The sequence below is a fragment of the Podarcis vaucheri genome (genome assembly GCF_965113315.1).
Source record: "Podarcis vaucheri genome assembly, chromosome: 5".
In the NCBI taxonomy this organism is placed as follows: domain Eukaryota; kingdom Metazoa; phylum Chordata; class Lepidosauria; order Squamata; family Lacertidae; genus Podarcis; species Podarcis vaucheri.
In genome coordinates, this window is record NC_138763.1 from 71,809,645 (window position 1) to 71,824,758 (window position 15,114).

The 15,114-nt window shown below is 45.2% G+C and overlaps 1 protein-coding gene across 3 annotated transcripts in view; it reads left to right on the top strand.

Annotated features, from left to right (window-relative positions):
• Positions 1 to 15,114, top strand: part of PALD1 (phosphatase domain containing paladin 1) — a 108,746-nt gene that overhangs the window by 2,257 nt on the left and 91,375 nt on the right. Inside the window, exon 1 of one of the 3 annotated variants that reach the window (XM_082222037.1) lies at positions 8,130 to 8,301. The exons of 1 other annotated variant lie outside the window; for it this stretch is intronic. The gene's annotated coding sequence lies outside the window, so the exon portion shown is untranslated. Of the gene's footprint in view, positions 1 to 8,129; positions 8,302 to 10,270; positions 10,666 to 15,114 lie in introns of those variants that run through there. One more of the 3 variants, XM_082222035.1, reaches the window with a different exon arrangement.

The following is a 15,114-nucleotide window of genomic DNA, read 5'->3' on the forward strand; positions in this document are numbered from 1 at the left end:
AGTTTTGAGAGAGTGTGATGGGCTTTGCATAGGTAGGGGAAGGTGTGGGTACAACTGGGGTCCAGGTAAAAGTAGGATCCCATGGAATTAAAAACAAATCCACTTGAATTCGCATAACTTGACAAGGAGACTCCAAAAAGCACACTACAAAATGAAAGTTTACAAAGGTAGTAAGGCATTGTAGATCCTGTGCCTGCTATTAACAGGGGAAAAAACATTGGTCCTCCTGGATATTCATGACATAAGATGGCAGCGACACATCAACAAATCACAGAAGTCATCTGTAAACAATAGAAGAGACCTATGATTTAACAGAGGTTTTGAGTGGATCCCTTGTTAAAAAAAAAGTTATGAGGATCAAAAGGATTCATGTATCAGGGCCATGTTTTTGCAGGTCATTCCATGGAGATGTGATTTCAGGATGGTTTGGTGGGGATGGAGGGGAGGCAGGATCCATGGGGAGATTATTCCATTTCAGTATTATTCAATTTACTGTGTAAATTGCACCTGCCTTAGTTCTCTGGCTTTCCCTCTTTTCCCTCTCTGGCACTGTCTCCCTCTTGACTCCTGCAACACCCAGCTTTGTCTTCTTTGCCTCCCCTCTGATTACTGTTTTCCTCCCCCCCCCCAGCCGCTCAAACCTTTTCTCTCCTGCCCTTCTTAGTTGCTCCAATTTCTGCTCAGGTGCCGCTCTGGGCCTTGAGAAGCACATAGAGCTGAAAGAGGAAGTGGGAAAGAGCGCCACTCTTCCCATGCTTGCCTTCATCTCTTCATCTCACAAGAAGAAAGGTAACCATTGCCCCTTCACCAGGAAGTGCGGAGGACGAGCATTGGAGTGTGTGCAGTAGCTTTGTGTGCACCAGGGGAAGTCTTCAAGGGTGCCATTGTGCCCAAGGGCATCATGTTGGGGACCCCATAAATATGGTTTAGTAAGCCATAATGTGCATGAGCTGTGTCCTGAGCACTCCTGCTTTGCTCCTGTCTTTGCACAAATGCGTAAACAAACCATGATGGGGATAGCTTACCACAGGGATCAGCAAACTTTTTCAGCAGGGGGCCGGTCCACTGTCTCTCAGACCTTGTGGGGGGCCAGACTATATATTTTTTTGGGGGGGGTGGGTGAACGAATTCCTATGCCCCACAAATAACCTAGAGATTCATTTTAAATAAAAGCACACATTCTACTCATGTAAAAACACGCTGATTCCCGGACCGTTCGCGGGCCGGATTTAGAAGGTGATTGGGCCAGATCCGGCCCCTGGGTCTTAGTTTGCCTACCTATGGCTTAGCATGATGTCCAAGCCCAGGATCATGGTTGTGCTTGATTGTGGTTTAATAGGGTGAAACAAACCAAGATTCTGGATTTGAAAACCGGGCTATGCAGCTAAACTATCTCCATTGTGGTTTGTTTACTTGCTTGTGCAAGGTGGAGGAGCAAAGCAGCGGTGCTCGGACTGTGTGCACAGGTTAGCTTACTAAACCGTACTGAATGGCTTAGTGTAATGTGCAAACACTTGTCTTTTATTATAATAGACTTTTTTAAAACAACAACAACAACATATTTTTGATGAACGCACATTGTTGCTGCTGTGTGCCCGGTGACCTATGCCTCCGTGTTAATTTTATCTGTTGAAAGGGAAGGACTTAGATCTCAGGCATAACACATACTTTGAAAGACATTTGATAAGAGGCCTTTTCTGTCCTCGGAGAGCCACTGCCAATCAGAATATTAGACAATACTGCACTGGCTTTGATAGAAGATTGCTTATTACGTTCTTCTTAAAGAGGCTGTAATGTCACCCCTTCACAATCCTCTCAAAGCCTCTCCTATTTTTGGGCTGTGGTTGGAATGTGTCTTCTTGTTGTTGTTGTTGTTGTTGTTGTTGTAGCATACAGCTTATATTTTACTGTCCTTGCATCTGTGGGTGTTAAAATTCAGCATTATCCCCACCTAAGAGTGCCTCTCTTGTCATGCGGATAGTGCATCAGTGGCATAATCAAGTGGGTGCTCTCGGCTGGTCTGGCAAACTGTCTGTTGTTTGTTCTACTCATTGCTTTCTGAAGCAGAAATCCTTGTGTGCTTAGCTACACCTGTGCATAAAAGAAGGCAGTCACAAGCTTGCAAGGGTATCCTAGAGAGCAGCTGGGCTTCTGGTGTTTTGGCTCTCCAAATGTGGAGCTACTAATGTCTTGCCCTTGCTTAGACTGGGTTATGGAGCCTTTGCATGCCTGTATGTTAGTAGTAGTAGTAGTAGCAGTAGTAGTAGTAATAATAATAATAATAAGTAAGTAAGTAAGTAAGTAAGTAAGTAAGTAAGTCCATCTGACTGGGTTGCCCCAGCCACTCTGAGTGGCTCCTAACAAAATATTAGAAACAATTTAGGCTTTAGACCTATAACAGTTACCAGAGAATAATTCTCCTTAAATTTCAGTGTAGGCTTACTTTTGAATAGGCATGTATAGGATTGCCCTGTTGATGACAGTTTTGTTCTAGAAATTTGTTTTTGTTGATAGAGAATCACTAGGGTTTCTTCTTGAGCGTTTGTGCTCTGCAAACAAATCCAGAATGGTCCAGAGTGGATCATTAGATTTCCTTTATTTGTTGCTTTTTCACAAAAAAGCCACAGAAACCCGTCACCAATTGTTATGTACAATTCTTATCCGAGCATCTTTTAAAATCTTGTGTTCTTATTATACAGTTACAACCACTGCTTTTCTCTCTCTCTCTGGGGGTACTCAAGAGTACGCAGTACCAGAACCTTTTTCTCTCTAGTAGAAAAGTCTAGGTTGCAATTATTTTGTTCTTTCAGTCATTCACGCTGGCATCTGATGGGTCTGCAACCTGCAAGGTTTATCCAAGGAAGGGGGTTAGACAGGCACATCTGTAGGGAGAGTCTAGCTCTCCCTCCCATTCATTGTGGATGCATATCTGAGGTATAAATCTGAAAGCATAAGCAAATGTCCTGGAAGCAAATTAAAATGCACAAGGCATTAAGACTGGTGTCTGAAACAGGTATATCTATATATGATCTTCACGGAGCATTGTCTAGTGGCAGGCATTTTGCACATAGTTTCAAAGTCTAGAGAAGAGTTTTGGAATTAATTTCCAGTCTGCATACCTCACGTTGCAAAAGGGCTCAGTAAACAAACACAAGACCTGTGTTGTTAAGGCTGCAAGCTTTTATAGCTGTTTGCTGAGGACCAACTTCAATGGGGATACAAATTAAGAATTTGATGATAGCATTTCCCTCTAATGACATACTATAGTTCCTTTATATAAAATTGCTGTACATACATTACATTCTTTACAGATAAACTTAAGCAAAAAGGGGGGGAGGGGTTGCTTGCAATGTAGAGACAGAGGCAAAGGGTTTCAAAGAGTCTGAAAATGAACAAGTGCAATTGCATGCATTTAGGTTATAGAAGAGGAGGACTGTGAATGGCAACTTGCAATTTTATAAACTAAAGCTTTCTTGCACTTCCTTCACATTCTCAAAAGGGCACCTATCCTGTAGTTTTAATAATATGCAGATGTATCCAAGCAAGAGGAGGTAGTTAATCAGATGATAGCCCTGTGTATTGTAGGGGGGAAACACCCCACTAGTGTAGTGCTTACACATGTTTTGAAAAGTGTTTGATGTGGGTCAGTGGTGTGAAGTAGTACCTGAGCCCTGCTACGTTCCAGATCTACGTTCCAGATCTTAGAAATATGTCATTTGTAAGTTTGCCTTCAGTTGTTGAGCTGCCCACCACGTGTAAATGGGTAAAATTTCTGTAAAACCTTTCCCAGTACAGTAGTTTCAAACAGAGCTTTCTGAACTTTTCATGTTGGTGATACAGTACTCTTTTAAAACTTGCATCATTTTGTGAAAACAGTAATTAAGTTTTCCTAGGAAACAGGAGGCTAAACTAACCCTTTCCAGCCCTGGTAGGCGCAAGCTCTGGTTTTTTGTTTCGTTAAAGATTTTGTTGATTTACAAAAGTGTGCAATATTTCTCTCTCGTGTTTTTTCTTCCCATGTAACATTTTTACAAATCAGTTTCATTTGTTGAGACATTAGGAAGAAAGGGGGGAAAGATGACTGGGGGTGGGGGTCGGGTGGCGATGTTTCTATTTTACTTACTATATGTAGGGCATAGCTGTCAAGTGTCCCTTATTTAAAGGGACAGTCCCTTATTCCAGCGCCATGTCCCGCTGCTGTCCCTTATTGATAGATGTCCCTTAAATGATGTCCCTTAAATTTCAAAGGAAGCAGCTCCTCTCCCTCTCTCCCTGCCGGCCAGGGAGGAGGGAGGCTCCAACTGTGTTGCTTGGCTGTGTTGCTCACCCAGTAAGAAGTCTAAGAACGACTGGGGGGTGGAGCTTGCATGCCTTGTGTGTGGCTAGTTAATGCAAGCTGAGGGGTTTTTTGAATGCTGGACGCCATTTTGTTGCACATGCTACTGCAAACTTTGCAGTGCAAAGCCAGGCCGGGGAGCCATCTTAAGCTGAGGCTGCATAGGCCTTGTGGTGCATGTGATTCAGATTCTATTCAGTTGAACCTCTGGTTACAAAGTTGGTTGGACAGTGTTCTCGAAGCTACCAGCATGAGTTTGACCAGACTGCAGGAGGACAGGAAGACTGGCGTGCCTGGAACAGGTGAGGCTGCAGGTCCCTTATTTTGGCTGCTGGTCCCTTATTTTCAAGGCTGCTGGTCCCTTATTTTCAAATCTGTAAGTTGACAGCTATGATGTAGGGTTTGGTGTCAGCGTTGCTTGTGCAGGTTCTTTGCTGTTCGCTTGTGTTCCTTTGGTAGTGAGAGAGGTTTGGTAAGCTCTGGTTTAAAGGAAGCAGTTTGTGTGGGAATGCCTTACTTTGCCAGAAGAGGTCCCCATTTGACAACTTATTGAAGTTTTTGATATGCTATAAATAAAAATAAAACCGAGTTGTCCTCGTGTTAAATGTGATGGTAATGAATAAAAGAATACAGCAATGAATAAAAGGTATAGATCTAGTATTAAAATAGCTGTTGACTTTTGTGGTTCATATTGATGGCTTTGCTGTGCACCATTTAGAGATTTTTAAAATATGAAGTGGTTTAGAAATGAGCTTTAGGTGTGGAAGGAAAACAGCAACTGATTGTGGATGAAAAGTGGTGGGAACCCACTGACCTTCTAGATTTTGCTGAACTACAACTCCCATCAGCCCCAGCAAGCATGGCCAATAGCAAGCCAGCAGCGTAGCGTGGGTTGTCAGCACCCGGGGCAAGGCAAGTAATTTGCGCCCCCTAACCCGGGGCAAGGCAAGTAATTTGCGCCCCCTAACCCCTAACCTGCCGCTGCTGCCAGCTGCTTCTTGCTGCTGCCTGGTCTGGTCTGGTGTGGTTCTCTTCCATGCTCAGCACTGCGCTGGGCGGCCGCTGCACTGTCCCTCCCCCAGGTGCTCTCTCTCCGCATCGCACGCCTGGCACCCACCCCCTCCACAGTGGGCGGCGACCCAGCGGCTCGGATCGGATTCGCACAGCCAGCACTGCAGTGAGAGAGAGTGAGTGAGCCAGGTAGGGGCAGAGAGCTGAGAGTGCGAGCGCCCCCCCCAGATGTTGCGCCCGGCCCCCACTGCACCCCCCACGCTACGCCACCGTAGCAAGCGATGATGGAAATTGTCATTCAGCATCACCTGAAGGGCCAAAGGTTCCCCGCATGTGGGATAAAGGAAGTAGTACTATCGTGTTTCCATGTAACTGCCTCTTTTTGGGATCTCAATGCTGGGAGAGATCTGAAAGTCATTAAGAACTACCAACCATTGTTAGGTAAAGGTAAAGGGACCCCTGAGCATTAGGTCCAGGACGACTCTGGGGTTGCAGCGCTCATCTCGCTTTACTGGCCGAGGTAGCCAGCGTACAGCTTCTGGGTCATGTGGCTAGCATGACTAAGCCACTTCTGGCGAACCAGAACAACGCATGGAAACGCCGTTTACCTTCCCGCCAGAGCAGTACCTATTTATCTCCTTGCACTTTGATGTGCTTTCAAACTGCTAGGTTGGCAGGAGCTGGGACCGAACAACGGGAGCTCACCCTGTTGCGGGGATTCGAACCGCCGACCTTCTGATCGGCAAGCCCTAGGCTCTGTGGTTTAACCCACAGCACCACCCGCGTCTCTCTACCAACCATTCTTAGATGTGCTCATTCATATATCAGCTTGCATCCCTATAATTCACAGAAGACTTAATGGCATGTGCCATGCCAGAGGCACCTGAAAGTAAAAATAGTGTTTCTGATCATAACTTTCCACATTTATGTCAACAAAGAGGCTTGTGGCATCTTAAAGATGGAGCAGATTTATTACGGCATAAGCATCTGTGCATCAGGGTGCACTTCGCCCTTGGTGCATGAAAGCATATGCTACAATAAATGTGTTAAGGTGCCACAAGTTGTTTTATTTTTTGTGGCAAACAACTAACAACAGCTACCGTATTTTTCGTCCCACAGGACGCTCCGTCCCATAGGACGCACCTATTGTTTTGTGGGGGAAATAAAGGGGGGGAAATTCCTTTATTTCCCCCCCAAAAGCAGGTCGGGGAAACCGAACCAGGTCGAGGAACAGCGGGATGGCGGCGCTGCGCCTCCCTGCCGTCCCCCGAGCTTGTGGGGCTGGCCGATGTCTGCCCGGCGCCAGGGGCGCTCTGCATCAGGGAGCCCCGCCCACTGGGCGGCAGGCTGCTATCCGCAGCGTGGGGAGCCTTGCGGGGAACTCCTGCAGGGCTCCCCACGCTGCGGATGTCTGCCCGGCACGAGGGGCGCTCTGCTTCAGGGCGCCCCTCGCGCTGGGCGGCAGGCTGCTATCCGCAGCCTAGACATCCCTGCGGGACCTCCCACAGGGCTGCCTAGGCTGCGGATGTGTTCCTGAAGCCTGGAGAGCTTCAGCAAAAGCCTGCATTCGCCCCATAGGACGCACCCAGATTTCCCCTTCATTTTTGGAGGGGGAAAGGTGCGTCCTATAGGGCGAAAAATACGGTACTTCTCTGGAAGATGGCACATTTATGACAACATCAAACAACTTGCGCTGCTTGAAGGAGAAAGGCCGGTGGCAGAGATTTTGGCAGGACCCCCACTCCCCCATTTGCATTATCTTTTCCAACCATCTTCTAAAACAAGCAGGCTTTTTAAAATCCCAAAACCCATTCACTCAGGGGACTTAATGGATGCCTGGGGCTACTTGACCTTTACTGAAGTTAAAATGGTTACCAATGCAGAGGATTGTCCCATATTGGGTTGCTGTTGGTGCCTGTACAGCAAATTTGCACGATTTCCCTACAAACATTGTTTTTCAGAGCATAAGCGTCTCTCTCACCACGGAACAGAACTCTTGCAAGCTTCCTTTCCTTAGGAAAGTTAATGCTGAGCTGTTTCCCCCTTTCCTCTTGAGCTCTCCGGTTTCACAAATAGCATTGTGGCAGCAAGAGTTAATAACAAAGATCTGTGAAAGGAAATCTCCACCACTTGGAAACAGCTTGGCAACAGTCCTCATTTGAAGAAGTGGGGTGGGGGGAGAGAAGAGAAAATAAAATGAAAATACTGTAAATCCATTCTCTGGGCAGCTTTGCAACAATTAGCAACAATAGAAAAGTATCCCCCCCCCGCCCCCCGATTATTGCAAAATTCTGCTTAGCTATGAATTTTGCTTTTTTAAAAAAAGGCAATATCATGTGAACTTTTAGCTCTCTTCCTTTGTTGGCCTGCTGTGTCTTGCCCATTTTATCTGTTTGAAAGGACCGCTGTAAATCTCCACCACACATTCCTTGCAGGGGAAATTTTCTGATTTCTTATGCCATGCCTTTTAGTTTTCTTATCTTGGTGCTCAGACTGACATATGCTTAAGCCTATGGAAAGCAAACCCAGGCCACAGCAGCCTTAGCAGCCTGGCCAGCAAGGAGTTCCTGGGCCAAGCCAAAGTAAAATGAATTCCTCATGCCAGCTTGTAAGGAGCCCGTGTAGTTTGGCTAGTATCTTAACAGCCCATAGCATGAGCATTCTATTAACAGCCTTCCAGGCCTTCAAGCGTTACCATTTTCGGGCACTGCCTGGGTTCCCTTTACATTCCTCTTGATGTTTATTGGGCTGAATGCCTTTTCACTACTTTTCCTTTGGCTCCGTGGCCTCCTATAAATATTTGGCTTCTGCTTGGCAGCTGCAGTGCAGGTTGGCAGTGTCGTAGTAGGAGGAAGCATAATATTTAAAGAGCGTGTCTCGTTTATGCATGGTTGCCACTTAATCCAGTGCTTTCTCAGATGAAACTTACTGACCGTAGAGAGAGACTCCAAAAGGTGAGGGATGTGATAATGTTAGGGTGGGCGAAGATATTTCATAGCCGTACCTGGAGTTGCCAGGGATTGAACCTGCGATCACCTGCTTACAAATAACCAACTCTACAACTGTGCTAGCTGCAGACGTTAAACAGTTTTCTACAGAAAAGTTTTAGAAGCCAATGGTGAAAAGGGTCACAACCGTTTACTAGCAGAGCTGGTCCTACTATTAGGCAGAGTGAGGCCATTGCCTCATGAAGCTGATTTTGGGTGTCATGAAATAATAGCAAATTACTGTTTTGATTGTTGTTGTAGTTTCACTCCCAAGGTGAGATGCTTGTGAGTCCGTCCCCCCCACATTTTGGGGGCCAGAATGTGAGTACTGCACACCTTGACTGGGGGAGGGCACTAGGAATTTCTGCCTCAGGTAGGAAAATGTATTGGGCTGACTCTGTAAAAGAAACATCACAGCAAAAGGCTATGAGATTGGGAGGATTTGGATGTGTGGTGGGTCTCCTTAGGCAGGGCAAGATCTGTTTTGCTGGGTCTGGTGTGTGTGTGTGTGTACCTTCTCTCTGTCTCTGTTCTGATGTCTGCAGCTGAATCTGAAGAGAAACCTGAAAATGAACTTATATATTTATATTAGTTGGACCTGGAAGCTTTTGCTTTTCTTCCCTTGTGCTGTGGTGCTGCTCTCTGTTTTAGTTTTTTGGGGGTGGGGCAAAACTGCAGACTGCAGGTGAAAATGTATGGTGGATGAGACACGAGGAGTAAATAAGCTTGGGGCTGCTTCGTGCATTCGGCGAAATAGTGGGAAAGGGATGCGCAACTGAATTGTGCTTCCAGGTATCGCGAAAGGAGAACGGGTGCATCTCTCCTGCAAAGTGATGCCCATTTGGAACACTGACATCTTGCCAGAGAGGAGCTAACAGTTCCTTATGAAACTGCTGAGTCAACATTGTGCCAGCCATCTCAGGACCTGGTTCACTGCGGAAATGATTAGCAGTTCAGTGCAATAAGATGGATACATTTTAAAAATTGACTCGAAGTATTGTTGCATGTTAAGACTAATGGACCTCACATTACCTGCCCGGAGAGCGGTTAATACTAAATTGAGCAATTTCTGGTGCTTCCACCGACCTACACAGTAAGAAATGAGTCTTGAGTTTTTGCTCCAAGCAGATTGTAGTTTAGATTTTTAAACAGTAGCGGAAGTGATAAGGGATATGTAGAAAAGTTACAGGTATCAGCTAGGATGAAATAGAATGAATGCAATCAAGTGCAGTTGCACGTAGGCTATTTTCCATTAGCATCTCCCTTTTCAAAGAGAGAAGCTTTTATTAATTCTCCTCACTTCTCCAAATACTCAAGGCTGCCTATGCTTTTGAAAAACACGATGAAAACCATAGATATCAGTATGCAGCCCCTGTAAAGCCAGGCAGTCGAAGTAGATAATGACGCATTCTTATGTGATTGTATACCAGTCCCTGCCTGTTTAATTTTACATACTGATAGTTGGGTGGGAATAAAATATTTTAGTACGTAATTACCTTGAAAGTGTTGGAGCATTTCAAGGAAAGAACAACCAGCAGCCGATTCCTTGTTTTATGGATTCTGCTTTTCTCCCTGGATTGGTGGTTGCTGAGACATCTCCTGAAAAGGAGAATAAACGCGAAAAGCAAATGATGGCAGAAAGCTACATCTAGAAAAGCATCCCTGTCAGGAGAGATGGTGATGTTTCTCAAAAGGTGCAGAAGAAGCCCGTCCAGCGGTTCGATTCCTGAGCCGAGAAATCTGCGCTTTCCTCATCGTCTGTACGAAACCTTGTCCTGCCTTGGCAGTCTCTATGGCCTGTGGTCTCCTAGTGCCTTGTGGCTTTGGTTGCCAGGAATCCCAAGCTTTTCATTGGCAGAGAAGCCCACTGAGCTGGCCCTCTTTTTATATAAAGCCCACCCCCCACACCCTCCAGCTCACAGACAGCCGAGGCTGTTCTGCTCAGAGTGTGCAGATTCCCGGGGCTCTGCCGGCCCCTGTTTTCATTGGCAAACGGGATAGGATTTTTGATCTCTCGAAAACAAAAGTGCTACAGTCTCTCGGCTTCGGCTGAGAAGACTCTGCGGCAGCAATTGTTTTGCCCCCCCCCCAGATGGTTTTAACTGCTTAGCCACCGAAGTAGCAGCGGCGACAGCAGCAGCAGCAAAGCCTTTGATGGAACGTCCTGAGAATTTGCAGAGAGAAAGGAGGGAAGAAGCTCCCTTTTAAATCGCTCCCGAGAAAGTTGGGTGGCATCGTTTGAATCGCCGAAGTTTATGTATTTATTTATTGTTGTTCTTCAGTGCACCAGGAAAAGGATACTGGATGCGCTCCCCTGATTCCTCAAGTCAGGTACCTTCGGAATTTTCTCCTCTCTGCTGTTCTCTTTTATGGTTCGAAACCCTTTCCTCGCACACTCTGGGATGGAAAAAGGGTCAATTCTTCCATGGATGTAAAATCTTTGATACCTGTTTTGCTTGCCTCGTTTAAACAGGTCCCTCTTCATCTCAGCTCTTCACTTACTGATTTCTGTGGCTATTTAGTAGGTTTGTTTGTTTATATATCTATAAAAGCAAATCAGAAATGTCAGGTGCTTAGCCCCTGGATCTTCTATTTTAATTCTCAGGTTTGTGGAAGGTGCCTTACATTCTTGGGTGTTGCATGTTGTCTTGATGCTGTTGAAATGTAATTTGCTTTGAGCATTGAGGAGCACATTGCTACCTTTCCGCACCAAGTGCCCTTTTTTTAGCTATATGAAACAAAAGTAATCTTTCACAAACTGGAGACTGACTTTGAAAAAAGAAAGAAAGAAAGCAGATCAATACGTAACGTTTATATACAGCTTTAGGTTGTTCAGTGTGTTATCTAGATAAAAACCTTGATATATGACCGGCAGGAAGTTATGAATGTTGGGCTTATCTGTGAAATGGAAAATTATTCTCTCTGTAATCAAGGAGGGACTACTCCCCCCCCCCACTTTTCCGTTATTGTTTTTAAAGCTAGGATTCTGAGAATTCTAATTTGGAACCTGTGGACAATAAAAAAAATCTCAGTGAGACCCTAGGTGGGCAGTATGTGGTGCATCTCTGTTTTTCTTTTCTTTTTTCTTAAGGACTAGCATGCTGATCTGGAAGTGAATGCTGCTGACAGTGGAATGAATTTCCAAGTGCGCTTAGAATTAAAGCCATAGTTTTATTTCTTCTCGTGCCAGATTTGGAAAACTCCCATGCAGCAAGTTTCTTTGGCAGTCTCCCAAGTCTATTTGTGCCTCCCATGGCTTGTTTGTAAGCCTAACGGTTTTCAAGACAGTATACTATAGCACATGGGGGTGGGGAACCCATTGTTTCCCCGGCAGAGGCAAAAGGCACTTTGTGGAGAAAGGAATGGGAAGGAAAGGCCTTGTGTGATGTTATGCTGAATGGTTTGTTTGCTTTATAAATGCTTTATTGTTCATACTTGCATCTGTACATCAAAGACATCTCTTCTTTATTTTACACAAGTCAATTTTGTCAAAATGAAAACCCAACAAAAGAATATAAGTCCTCCTAAAATATATTTAGTACATAAGTTTGACTTCCTGTCCTTTCCCAATTTTTCCACTCTAATAAACCTATTGCCTCAATATATTACTCATGAAACAATAATTTTCATACATATATAAATCTGTTTTCTCCCTTTTATATGCCGAATGTTTTAAGAGATGGACTTAGGGCCAGGGCCTTTTCAGTGATGGCTCCAACCTGGTGGAATGCTCTGTCCCATGAGACTAGGGCCCTACGGGCCTGTAAGACAGAGCTATTCCACCTGCCCTTTAATTTGAATTCAGCCTGATCTTTTATTTCCCCTTTCTTCCCTCCTCCTCCCCTTTTATGAAGATTCCCACTCTGGGACCCCACAGCTAATTCTCCCCTGGCCTCCTCGCTGGCCCAAGTAGGACTAATTCAGCCAGCTGGCCCTGGTGACTATCTAATGTTTATTGGATGGATTTTCCCCAAATTGATTTTTGAACTTTGAATTTGATTGCCATTCATGCTTTTATACTGTATTTTATGCTGCTTCTATGTTGTATTACAATTAAGTGTTTTAAATTTGTTGTTAGCCACCCTGAGCCTGGTTTTCTGAACCAGGAAGGGCAGGGTATAAATAAAAAAATATTATTATTATTAGGCTGCAATCCCAGGAGTAAGCCCCCATTGAACTCAATGGAGCTTATACCTGAATATGTTGCTATAGGATTGTGCTGTTGGTTAGCTCGGAGGGCATCAGAACATTTTGCACAGCCATGCGCTGCCCATGAGCCTGTTTGAAACCTTCAGAATGAGGGTATGGGAAGGTTTGAAATGGATTTGTGTCCTGGGAGTGGCTTCATTGGTCTGCTGTAGCAAAAGCAACCTTATAGCTGCAGCTGGTCTACTGTGTTATATAGAAATCATATCCACACCATGGCTTCCCCCAAGGAATCCTGGGAACTGCAGTTTATGAAGAGTGCTGGGGATTGTAGTTCTCTGAGGGGGTAAACCACAGATCCCAGGATTCTTTGGGGGAAGCAATGTGCTTCACATGTGTGGTACGGATGTGACCCCAAGGTTTTTGTGGGCTAGAAACTTGCCCCATCTTCATCAAAGATGTTTGAAGTAGTTTTCTTTCTACTCTCTCTTGTATTGCTCAAACCATTGGCTTACCTCTTGTATGGGAGAAAAAAACCAACTATGTGTGTAGGACAATGGACCTACCCCACAAACTCTTGATGCGTGTGATATAGTAGGATAGTGGTTTTCATCCTTTTCGAGTCCACGTCTTTCTTGACAAGCTACATTCTTTCTGTGGCTTCCTTGTGGAAGCCATTTACACTGGTACACTGTGGTCTAAACCACTGAGCCTCCTGGGCTTGCCGATCAGAAGGTTGGCGGTTTGAATCCCTGCAACAGAGTGAGCTCCTGTTGCTCTGTCCCAGTTCCTGCCCACCTAGCAGTTTGAAAGCACACCAGTGCAAGTAGATAAATAGGTACCACTATAGCGGGAAGGGAAACTGAGTTTCCATGCGCTCTGGCTTCCATCATGGTGTTCTGTTGCACCAGAAGCAGTTTAGTCATGTTGGCCACATGACCTGGAAAACTGTCTGTGGACAAATGCCAGCTCCCTTGGCCTGAAAGCTAGATGAGCGCTGCAACCCTATACTGTGGTACCTCAGGTTAAGAACTTAATTCGTTCTTGAGGTCCGTTCTTAACCTGAAACTGTTCTTAACCTGAAGCACCACCTTAGCTAATGGGGCCTCCTGCTGCCGCCGTGCAGCTGCTGCGTGATTTCTGTACTTGCCCTAAAGAAAATTTCTTAACCTGAAGGTACTATTTCTAGTTTAGCAGAGTCTGTAACCCGAGGTACCACTGTAGTCACCTCTGACTGGACTTAACCATACAGCAGTCCTTTACCTTTTACCTTTTTACACTGGGGTTCCGTTACGGGATGCTTTCACCTTGAGCAAATAGACTCTTCCTACCCTTGCTGTCGGCAAACTGTAACAATGAAGTCACAGCTAACAAGAGGAAGCTCTGGTCCCTATGTTGTTTTTTTTTGGCTTCCTTAACCAGGCAGCCAAGAATGGTGCCTAGGAACTCAGACTTCCCCTAACTGGTGCCCTCAGGATCTTGCTGAACTACAAGTTCTATCATCCCTGACCATCGGCCATGCTGGATGGGACTGATGGGAGCTGGAGTGCAGCAATATCTGGTAGAAAAAAAGGATGAGGTAACTGGGGAACCGAAGTTTCCCCAGCACAATGTCTACGGGGCTGCTGTTTTGTTTGTGTTTGGCAGGTCTAATTTTTGAAAAGTGGAGTGCTGGGATTTGGGCTTTTATGGCACTCCCTCTGCCTGATCTGCAAGCCCTACCACACCCTAGATTTGTGAGGTGGGAATGCAGCCTGCATCTTCAGAAACCCTTAGGTTGGTTCATGCATAGCTTGGCTGAGTTTTGACATTGGTAATGGGTATCAGGACTGAGGTCTGGTTCAAATTAAGCCCTGGACTCTAAAATTACACTTCTGCAGGCACTGAGACGTGTCTATTATGGAGGGTGTGCTGCCAGCTGTCTGACGGGATCAGCCTTTGTGTTCCTAACCCGGCTCCAAACCATGCCTTGCCACAGAACTATTGTTAAGAGGCCTTATAAGGAGCTATAAGGCAGTCTGTCTGTCTGCCTCGGGATGTCTTTCTGTCTTGTTTTCAGTAATTTGGTAAAGTAGTGAAGCAATCTTAAGATCGCATGCGCCAGAAAAGTAATTGTCCTTTAAAAAATTAAGACTGTTATCTAAATCTAGGACATGTGCTAAAAAGAACCTAGATATTCTTGCTGAAGGAGTGGGGAGGAGTGGAATCATGTCTTGCTGGCCTTTTTGTAGTGTCCTGTGAAAGATCACTTTCACACAAAATGTGTGGGGCAGTATGAAATACGCCCCTGTTGCTGAGACAATGAGGTTGACCTTGCTGTATTGCAGAGAGGATGGCCAGGTAAACTGCCACAGTGTTTTCTCTGTTTCCTTGGCAGTGGGTGTGGGAATATTCAGGGAGGCAGGGGAGGATATATTGTTCAATGATATCCTTCCTAACTTGTGTTAGCAAGTTCTATGTCTTAGCAGAGTTTAAACATTCCCCTTTAAACTCACAGCAGTTTGCTTGTTGTAGGTTCATCTGTACCTCTCTATATAAAATTCCTGGTAAGATCCCTTCTTGTCCCTCTTTAAAAGAATAGACACGACAATCTTATTAAAGTCTATATAAAAGTAATTTACTCACATTCATTCA